Raw genomic sequence first — 11615 nt, 5'->3', positions numbered from 1 at the left:
TTGGCTCAAGTATTTTGGATGCATGAGAAGTATTCCCTCTCGATACAAGGTTTAGGCTAGCAAGGCTTATTTGAAAGAAACACAAGGATGAACTGGTGCAGCAAAACTCACATAAAAGACATATTGAAAACATTATAAGACTCTACACCGTCTTCCTTGTTGTTCAAAACTCAATACTAGAAATTATCTAGACTTTAGAGAGACCAATTATGCAAACCAAATTTTAGCATGCTCTATGTATTCTTCACTAATAGGTGCAAAGTATATGATGCAAGAGCTTAAACATGAGCACAACAATTGCCAAGTATCATATTACCCAAGACATTATAGCAATTACTACATGTATCATTTTCCAATTCCAACCATATAACAATTTAACGAAGAGGAAACTTCGCCATGAATATTATGAGCTAAGAACAAATGTGTTCATACGAACCAGCGGAGCGTGTCTCTCTCCCACACAAGCATGATGTAATCCAATTTATTCAAACAAAAGCAAAAAACAAAAGCACACAGACGCTCCAAGTAAAGCACATAAGATGTGACCGAATAAAAATATAGTTTCAAGAGAAGGAACCTGATAATTTATCGATGAAGAAGGGGATGCCTTGGGCATCCCCAAGCTTAGACGCTTGAGTCTTCTTGATATATGCAGGGATGAACCACCGGGGCATCCCCAAGCTTAGACTTTTCACTCTTCTTGATCGTAGTATATCATCCTCCTCTCTTGACCCTTGAAAACTTCCTCCACACCAAACTCGAAACAACTCATTAGAGGGTTAGTGGACAATAAAAATTAACATGTTCAGAGGTGACACAATCATTCTTAACACTTCTGGACATTGCATAAAGCTACTGGACATTAATGGATCAAAGAAATTCATCCAACATAGCAAAAGAGGCAATGCGAAATAAAAGGCAGAATCTGTCAAAACAGAACAGTCCGTAAAGATGGATTTCATTAGGCCACCAGACTTGCTCAAATGAAAATGCTCAAATTGAATGAAAGTTGCGTACATATCTGAGGATCACTCACGTAAATTGGCATAATTTTCTGAGTTACCTACAGAGAATTAGACCCAGATTCGTGACAAGCAAAGAAATCTGTTTCTGCGCAGTAATCCAAATCTAGTACTTACTTTACTATCAAAGACTTTACTTGGCACAACAAAACACAAAACTAAGATAAGGAGAGGTTGCTACAGTAGTAAACAACTTCCAAGACACAAATATAAAACAAAGTACTGTAGCAAAATAACACATGGGTTATCTCCCAAGAAGTTCTTTCTTTTTAGCCATTAAGATGGGCTCAGCAGTTTTAATGATGCTCACATGAAAAATAGAGTATGAAGCAAAAGAGAGCATCAAGAGGCAAATTCAAAACACATTTAAGTCTAACATGCTTCCTATGCATAGGAATCTTGTAAATAAACAAGTTCATGAAGAGCAAAGTAACAAGCATAGGAAGATAAAACAAGTATAGCTTCAAAAATTTCAGCACATAGAGAGGTGTTTTAGTAACATGAAAATTTCTACAACCATATTTTCCTCTCTCATAATAACTTTCAGTAGCAACATGAGCAAACTCAACAATATAACTATCACATAAAGCATTCTTATCATGAGTCTCATGCATAAAATTATTACTCTCCACATAGGCATAATCAATTTTATTAGTTGTAGTGGGAGCAAATTCAACAAAGTAGCTATCATTATTATTCTCATCAAGTGTAGGAGGCATAGTATAATCACAATAAAATTTACTCTCCATAGTAGGTGGCACAAAAAGACCACTATCATTATCATCATCAGAAATAGGAGGCAAAGTATCATCAAAGAAAATTTTCTCCTCAATGCTTGGGGGACTAAAAAGATCATAAAAACCAGCTTCCCCAAGCTTAGAACTTTCTATATTATTGTCAACAATGGTGTTCAAAGCGTTCATACTAATATTACTACCAAGCATGCAAAGAAGATTTCATAGGTTTTTTAATTTTCGCATCAAACAATCCATGTTTTAAATCAGGAAATAGAATAAGAAGCTCACTCTTGTACATTATGCCAAACTAGTGTAAACAAGAAACAACAAGATGCAATTGCAGGATCTAAAGGAAATAGCTTCGAGCACACACACGACGGCGCCGTAAAAATACTTTACCCGAGACCGTAGTATGAGAGCCTTTACCTTTCCTCCCGGCAACGGCGCCGGTAAAAGTGCTTGATGTCTACGGGAGCTTCTATTCTTGTAGACGAGTGTTGGGCCTCCAAGAGCAGAGGTTTGTAGAACAGCAGACAAGTTTCCCTTAAGTGGATACCCAAGGTTTATCGAACTCGTGGAGGAAGAGGTCAAAGATATCCCTCTCATGCAACCCCGCAACCACAAAGCAAGAAGTCTCTTGTGTCCCCAACACACCTAATAGGTGCACTAGTTCGGCGAAGAGATAGTGAAATACAGGTGGTATGAATAAGTAGTAGCAACGACACCGTAACGGTGCTTTGCCCGGGACGATAAACAAGCGAGTAGTAACGCAGCAGTAGTAACGCAAGAAAACAAGAAACAAGCAGACAACAGCAGTATTTAGGAACAAGGCCTAGGGATTAGACTTTCACTAGTGAACACTCTCAACATTGATCACATAACAGTAATAGATAAATGCATACTCTACACTTTTGTTGGATGATGAACACATTGCGTAGGATTACACGAACCCTCAATACCGGAGTTAACAAGCTCCACAATAATGCTCATATTTTAGTAACCTTTAGTGTAAGATATATCAAAAGACTAAACCAAGTACTAGCATAGCATGCACACTGTCACCTTCATGCATATGTAGGAGGAATAGATCACATCAATATTATCATAGCAATAGTTAACTTCGCAATCTACAAGAGATCATGATCATAGCATAAACCAAGTACTAACACGGTGCACGCACTGTCACCTTTGCACACATGCAGGAGGAATAAAACTACTTTAATAACACATCACTAGAGTAGCACATAGATAAATTGTGATACAAACACATTGCAATCTTAAAGAGATATAAATAAGCACCTCACTATGCCTTTCAACATTGAGTAAGTATTCTCGTGAAATATGGCCTAAGAGACCCACACGGTGCACACACTGTCACCTTTACACACGTGGGACAAGGAGTCTCCGGAGATCACATAAGTAAAACTCACTTGACTAGCATAATGACATCTAGATTACAAGCATCATCATATGAATCTCAATCATGTAAGGCAGCTCACGAGATTATTGTATTGAAGCACATAGGAGAGAGATGAACCACATAGCTACCGGTACAGCCTCGAGCCTCGATGGAGAACTACTCCCTCCTCATGGGAGCAGCAGCGGTGATGAAGATGGCGGTGGAGATGGCAGCGGTGTCGATGGAGAAGCCTTCCGGGGCACTTCCCCGCTCCGGCAGGGTGCCGGAACAGAGACTCCCGTCCCCCAGATCTTGGCTTCGCGATGGCGGCGGCTCTGGAAGGTTTCTGTGGTTTTCGTCGAACGCCCCGAGGTTTTTAGGTCAGGGGCTTTATATAGGCGGAGAGGCGGCGCAGGAGGGCTGACGGGGGCCCACACCCTAGGGGGCGCCCCCTTGGCCGCGCCGGGGTGTGGTGTGGTGGCCCTCGCCCCCTTCTCTCGGCGGTTCTCGTGTGTTCTGGATGCTTCCGGGTAAAATAGGAACCCGGGCGTTGATTTCGTCCGATTCCGAGAATATTTCGTTACTAGGATTTCGAAACCAAAAACAGCAGTAAAACGAGAACCGGCACTTCGGCATCTTGTTAATAGGTTAGTTCCGTAAAATGCACGAATATGACATAAAGTGTGCATATAACATGTAGATAACATCAATAATGTGGCATGGAACACAAGAAATTATCGATACGTTGGAGACGTATCGCCTACTTTCACATCACCCCTGTTACTAGTGCTTTTCCAGGTGCAACTGAATTGACAACTCAGTTGTTAAGGCTTATAAGTATTCTTTGTCTCCCCTTGTGTCGAATCAATAAATTGGGTTTTACTTCCCTCGAAGACTGTTGCGATCCCCTATACTTGTGGGTCATCAGCCTGCAAAGAGATCGAGCGCCGATCGTTTGAAATTAAAGTTTTTTTAGAACATGCCCATAATTAATCACATGCATCATATATGTGTGAACGCGTACGTACCTTCTTGACCAAAGGGTCTTCATAGATGACGATGAAGAACTCCTCTATGATCAATGGCAGTGTTGACGGTGGTGGTGGCAATGGTGATGATCCACTTCCCCTTCCCCTCCCCCTTCCCCTTCCCCTTCCCCTTCCCCTTCCCCTTCCCCTTCCCCTTCCCCTTCCGGTCCGCGTCCGAGACGTGGAAGCCATGGCAATGGATCAAGTGTATGTGAACGAAGAAGAGAGAGGCGGAACCTATTGACACAAGGGATGGCCGTGTGGGTGTTTATAAGGGAGAGATGACCGTTGTAGGGGTTTACACAATAAAATAAGGAGGAGGTGAACGTTGGTGGGGGTTTACACAATAAATTAAGGAGGAGATGACCGTTGTGGGGGTTTACACAATAAATTAAGGAGGAGACGACCGTTGTGGGGGTATATATCTCAACAAAATTAAAAAGTAATGCGGACTATCTTGATGGAAATGGAACTTCGTGATATAGTTTATCATTTTACCGTGAAAAATAATGCCTAAAAGAAATGGTAATTTGTGATAGTTTATCATTTACCGTAATGGCTACAACAAATCGTTGATGGTTTATCATTTTTTGCGTGAAAAGTAATGGCTACAAGAAATGGGTGATGGTGTATCATTTTTTGCGTGACAAGTAATGGCTACAACAAAATCGGTGATGGTTTATCGTTTTTTGCGTGAAAAGTAATGGCTACAAGAAATGTGTGATGGTGTATCATTTTTTGCGTGAAAAGTAATGTCTACAACGAAATCGGTGATGGTTTATCGTTTTTTTGCGTGAAAAGTAATGGCTACAAGAAATGGGTGATGGTGTACCATTTTGCGTGAAAAGTAATGGCTACAACAAAATCGGTGATGGTTTATCGTTTTTTGCGTGAAAAGTAATGGCTACAAGAAATGGGTGATGGTGTATCATTTTTTTGCATGAAAAGTAATGGCTACAACAAATCAGTGATGGTGTATCATTTTTTTGCGTGAAAAGTAATGGCTACAACAAATCGGTGGTTTATCATTTTTTGCGTGAAACGTAATGCCTAAAAAGAGTTTATAATTTAGCTCGTGAAAAATAATGCGAGAAAACCAAACTTTGCGTGAAGCTAACCGACGACAGAGAGAGAGAGGGTGGTGGCCCCGACCAGGGAGAGAGATAGGGGTTATCCTGCCCGTTAGATCATACGATCAACGGTCGGCGGGCACGATCCGCGTGACATGGGCTAGACCAATCAGGGCAATGTTGGGCGTCTGTGAGAGTTTGTGAAGGGAGAGGGCAAAACTGAGTAGTATCAAGAAACCAAGGGCAAGTGAGTAGTAAACGGACTAAGGGATTCAAATATGAGATTTAAAAAATGGAAAATGCGTGTTTTGTACAATGAAACCCATCTTGGCCTACCTCAAACTATTTGCAATACAAATCTACATGAGTGTGAAAATTATAGCCTCATTCAGACAAAGTATGTTTTGGGGAAAGCTGTTTTGGGTAGGGCTTATTATGGAAAACCATGCACCTTCATAGCTACTAGGTGATTTGAGAAGTGGTAATTTGTGGTGAAACTTGATTTATCTATGATTTATATATGATTTGAGAAGTGGCAATTTGTGGTAAAGACTCAATGAGTAAGTGCCACTCTTTTTCGGAATTTTTTGCACATTAAATAACTCATTTAACTAGTTAATCCCATTTGTTGACTCTCTGTTGACCAGCCACTTGAGGGTAAAACTGAGTATATTGCACTAGCCGTATTAGCACTCAAGGGGAAAACTGAGCACACAAAAAATACTAGTATATGACTCGAGGGTATACCCGAGTATATCTAAATTTCCAGGGTTAGACCCGAGGACGCGTGTTGCGATGCGAAGTGGAAGACGTGCCATTGTTGACGCGTGTCGCGGTGCGGACGTGCAAATAGTGGACGCGGGTCGCATTTAGGACGCGTAAGCCCCTCCCTCCCTCCCTCTCGCACACGGTCGTCTCATTCTCGCTCACGCACGAAACCACCCCTCTCACGTCCCATCAACTTCTCCAAATCGAAAAACCCCAACCGCCGTACGCACGCTACCCTGCCGGCGATGGAGAAGAAGAATGCGCCGGCGGTCGTCGCCTCCGAGCCCATCGCCTCCGCGCCCGTCGCCTCCGCGCCCGTCGCCTCCGCGCCCGTCGCCTCCGAGCCCGTCGCCTCCGCGCCCGTCGCCTCCGAGCCCGTCGCCGCCGAGCCCGTCGCCGCCGAGCCCGTCGCCGCCGAGGGCGGCGCATCCAAGCGCGGCGCCTCCATGAACTCGGGCCTCTCTCTCGGCTGATGGACCACTTCACAAGATCGGCGAATGCTTATCGGCGAACGAGGAGTACGTCGACACCTACTCGCTATGAGGCAAGTCCGTAGAAATTGGCGCTCAGGTTTGCCCGAGCCCGACGTGCACCTGGATGAATGGATAATGCTAGACCACGCCCTTCCACGCGTCGCTGAGTTCACCTTCCTCCAACTCGGCACATCACGCTACGTCACCATAGATCTATCGGAAGTTCATACAAGGTTCAAATTCCTCCATATCTACCTTTTTATTTTCAATCTTAAACATCTTAGTGCTGAATGTTATCTTCATCAATATATTTTAGATACTACTTCGTCGGCTTTTGCCGTGGCGTCATCGTGCTTGCCCAGAAGAACCCGCCGCACAAGATACGGCTGCTGAACCCACTCACAAAGAAATCGAACACTATGTTTGAGGCGTAGATGCCATCTGTTTTTCTGAAATCAGTCGTTGTTATCAAATCCCCGACTATGGTCTTCGTTGCCGCACATTACCCGCCGGAAATTGGTTGGGTCGATGAGAGCACTCCAACTAAGGATATAAATGAAGATGGGGATTGGGGAGAAGGAAGATTTTCGATCAAGAACCATTGTTTGCGTTGCATTACCCCGTTCAATGGTGAACTCGTATGCGGTAGGCTGCGGACAATTTTGAGATCGGAAGAATAGTGTGCACCAATGTACGGTTGCAGCAGCACGCGAGCACTCGTCAAGATGGAGACACTAATTTCATTTCCGTAACTTGGACGTAGAAGTTCTACCTTGTGAAGTCGGATGGTGATCTGCTGCTTGTGTTGTTGGTCAGCGAGGCTTTGGCGGGCAAACCATTGGTGTACCGTGTGGACACTCATAGCCGCTCTCTCCATCCGGTCAGTAACATTGGCAGTAATGCCTTCTTCGTGAATTATATCCGGTGTATCTCCGTCGACACCGGAGTGTACCCGACACTTCAACCTGGCAGCATCTACTACACGGATTTGGGTTATATCGTAGAGTACTCTCATGATACAAATGCCTGGATGAGTGGCCACTACGTGTGGATAGAATAGGACTCTACGGTTTGAGAAATGAACACAGGCCATACCGTTTGGAGGATGTATTGGCCTCACACTCGCGGACGGAAGGAGTTCAATGAATATTTCCTTGGGGAAATGCACGAATGGAGCGACGAAGAAATATATGAGGAGGAATGAAGAACAAATTCATTCATCCTAATCTTCTTGTTGTCCATACATTGCGTGCGTGATCTTGTATATTTTTCAGCTTAGTTTATCGTGAACATTAACAACGTTATTGCCTGCTTTTGGCTGCTGTATGCAGTTTATGTATTATACTTAGTTTTGTGATTATGCTGTTGTGAATTTATGCCAATTTGGGCCGAGAGAGACAAAACCCAGCTCCTGCTCACGTGCAACCAAACGCTTCTCGTCCTGTCCCACGCGGTCCCTTTCTACCAGCCCCACGCGACGCGGCCCCACACGACCCGGCCCCACACGACGCGGCCCCACAGACGACGCGGCGCAACACGTCGGCCACGTAACGTCCAAATAAACGGATTCCTTCCGTCTGAGCTCCTTCTGCGGGTTTCAGACATAGGCTTGGGGAAAAACTGAGGAAAAACTAAGGGGCTGGGGAAAACTGAGTACAACTAACGACCCGAGGGCACGAAAATAGAAATCCCTAAGAAATTATAGATACGTTTGGGACGTATCAACAAGCTGGAGGAGAACAAGAAGACCAAGGGGAGGCTCAAGCTCGAGGGGGTGGTTGCATTGTTGAGGGACAAGTTTGATCAAATGATGAAGTCCAAGGAGGTGATAGCGTCCAAGACTTTTGGAGACCAAGCTTGTCATCATCGAGAGGAAGAAGGAGGTCTGCGCCAGTAGGTGTATTCGGTGAACTGAACTCCACTTTTTCAGTTCGCGTTTTTACGGGCTCTGCTAGAGATGCTCTTACGGCTACGTATGACGACGCGTGGCGATGAGGGCCCACCTGGCAGCGAGCGTCGTACCCTGCAGCCACCATGTGCCTTGAACAAGCACGAGCCGACTATCGTCGGACCTGTCATGCATGGCCGCCGGCCCACTGTAGATGGGTGATCGAGATGAGCACAGATGTTCCAAATCACCAGGGGCATCGCGTCCGGCCTGTTGTACCTCCAGGAGGACTAGGACATGATCGTCATTCACCGGGACATCAAGGCCATCAACGTGCTCCTAGACGGCGCGGGCTCGCGAGGCTATACGACCACGGCTCCCATCGGGCGCCTCGGCGACATCGGGCTCGCGAGCCTGTGTAGAGCGTACGGTTTCAATGGTTTTGCTCAGGTTGAACCCGTCTCAACCCAGATAAGGATTTTCTGCTCACGTCTTCAATCCTGAAACCAAACCAACCCAATATAAGGGCGCATTTGGTTGCCTGCATCCCCCTTGGCTCGCATCGGGCCAGCAATTTTCGGCCCATTTGGTTGCCTGGGCCGAGCCGCGTTCTCGCACGAATCGTTTCTCAAAGCAGTGTCGGGCCAGGCCCTGGAGGAACGCCCGGTTCGACAGCTTCCAGCGGTGCAGGAAAATCTCCAAGCCCGCTGATCAAAAGGAATCTTCGGCGCACGGGCGGAGACGAGAATGGAGATGGCGGGAGCTGCGGCGCGCATCGGCGAAAAGAAAAATGGGGGCGGGAAGGATTCCGTCACCTCCCGCTGCGCCCCATGGCCTATTTCTACCCCCTCCTCCACTATCCCCCCCCCCCCAAATTTCTAGCTCCTCTTCCCGTAAGCAAGCAAGTAAGAGGCGCACGCATTTCCGGACGGCGACGGTTGCAGCGACGGTGGCGAGTACATCTGGGCTGCTTCATCTACTTCCTGGTCCAGCGCATGTTCACCTCCGGCGATGACTGTAAGCCATCCCTTATCCCCGTACCGCGGTAATGTTTAGATCTAGGTTAGGAAGGTTAGGAGTAGTCAGATCTTGCCTAGGGTTTGGTCTTGTAGCAGGGGTAAGTTCGGATTGTGGTGAGCTATCATGATCTTGCTAGGATTCGACATTTCCGATTGCTACTGTCATGATCTTGTCTAGGGTTTGGTCTTGTAGCAGGGGTTGGTCCAAAATGTGGTCACCTGCAATAAACGGCTTGTCTGATTTAGGATGATTGTTGGTATGGTTTGTTCTATTCACAGTTGCAATGAACAACTTGTCTGATTTAGGATGTTCTACGATTTGTGTAGGACTCCTTCTGCGATGACTTTAGCCAGGCGCTTGTCTGTGCCGGGGACTCTCAGATCCCTTCGCAAGTTCCCGATTCACAGCCCGCGTATGAGTCCAAGGTGGCGGTCACCCCTCTGCCTGTGTCTGACCTGGTGGCTCAGGTAGCGGCAGAGGTGGCAGCTAGGTTGGCCACCACTAAGAAGAACAAGAACCGCAGGGAAGGGGAGAGGGCCTTGAAGACCGGGCAGGAAAGGAATGCCACCATGAAATGGCTTCCATCATGTCCAGCTTCGTGTTGGAGAAGATGTGCGGCTTGATCCAGAGCGGAGTGAGAACTGACAAAGGATTCAAGAAAGTCCATTGATGTCTACGGGTGCTTCTATTCTTGTAGACAGTGTTGGGCCTCCAAGAGCAGAGGTTTGTAGAACAACAGCAAGTTTCCCTTAAGTGGATCACCCAAGGTTTATCGAACTCAGGGAGGAAGAGGTCAAAGATATCCCTCTCAAGCAACCCCGCAACCACAAAGCAAGAAGTCTCTTGTGTCCCCAACACACCTAATAGGTGCACTAGTTCGGCGAAGAGATAGTGAAATACAGGTGGTATGAATAAATGTAAGTAGTAGCAACGGCACCAGAAAAGTGCTTTGCTGTCCAGGACTGGTGTGTGGTTGATGGTGGTAATATTACAGGAAGTATAGATGCAGTAAAACAGTAAACAAACAGCGATAGCGATATTTAGGAACAAGGCCTAGGGATCATACTTTCACTAGTGGACACTCTCAACATTGATCACATAACAGAATAAATAGATAGATGCTAGACTCTACACCCTCTTGTTGGATGATGAACACCACTAACTGTGTAGGATTACACGAACCCTCAATGCCGGAGTTAACAAGCTCCACAATATTCAATGTTCATATTTAAATAACCTTAGAGTGCATGACAGATCAACATAACCAAACCAAGTACTAACATAGCATGCACACTGTCACCTTCACACTACGAAAGGAGGCATAGATCACATCAATACCATCATAGCAATAGTTAACTTCATAATCTACAAGAGATCACAATCATAGCCTACACCAAGTACTACACGATGCACACACTATCACCATTACACCGTGCAGGAGGAATAAACTACTTTAATAACATCACTAGAGTAGCACACAGATATATTGTGATACAAAACACATTGCAATCATAAAGAGATATAAATAAGCACTTCACTATCCCATTCATAACAGTGAATAAGTATTCTGTGAAATATAGCCTAAGAGACCCACACGGTGCACACACTGTCACCTTTACACACGTGGGACAAGGAGTCTCCGGAGATCACATAAGTAAAATCCACTTGACTAGCATAATGACATCTAGATTACAAGCATCATCATATGAATCTCAATCATGTAAGGCAGCTCATGAGATTATTGTATTGAAGCACATAGGAGAGAGATTAACCACACAGCTACCGGTACAGCCCCGAGCCTCGATGGAGAACTACTCCCTCCTCATGGGAGACAGCCGCGTTGATGAAGATGGCGGTGGTGTCGATGGAGGAGCCTTCCGGGGGCACTTCCCCGTCCCGGCGGCGTGCCGGAACAGAGACTCCTGTCCCCTGCATCTTGGCTTCGCGATGGCAGCGGCTCTGGAAGGTTTCTTGTACCGTGGCTTTTCCGTATCGAGGTTTTAGGTCAGGGACCTTTAAATAGGCGAAGAGGCGGAGTCGGAAGGCTTACGGGGCGACGACACAATAGGGGGGCGCGGCCCCCCCTCTGGCCGCGCCGGCCTGTCATCTGGGGCCCACAGGGCCCTCCTCTGGCGGCTCTCGGGTGTTCTGGAAGCTTCATGGAAAAATAGGATGCTGGGCGTTGATTTCGTCCGATTCCGAGAATATTT

Source organism: Lolium rigidum, chromosome 2 (genome assembly GCF_022539505.1).
Source record: "Lolium rigidum isolate FL_2022 chromosome 2, APGP_CSIRO_Lrig_0.1, whole genome shotgun sequence".
NCBI classification, from domain to species: Eukaryota; Viridiplantae; Streptophyta; class Magnoliopsida; order Poales; family Poaceae; genus Lolium; species Lolium rigidum.
Note: the sequence above shows the minus strand (reverse complement) of the source record.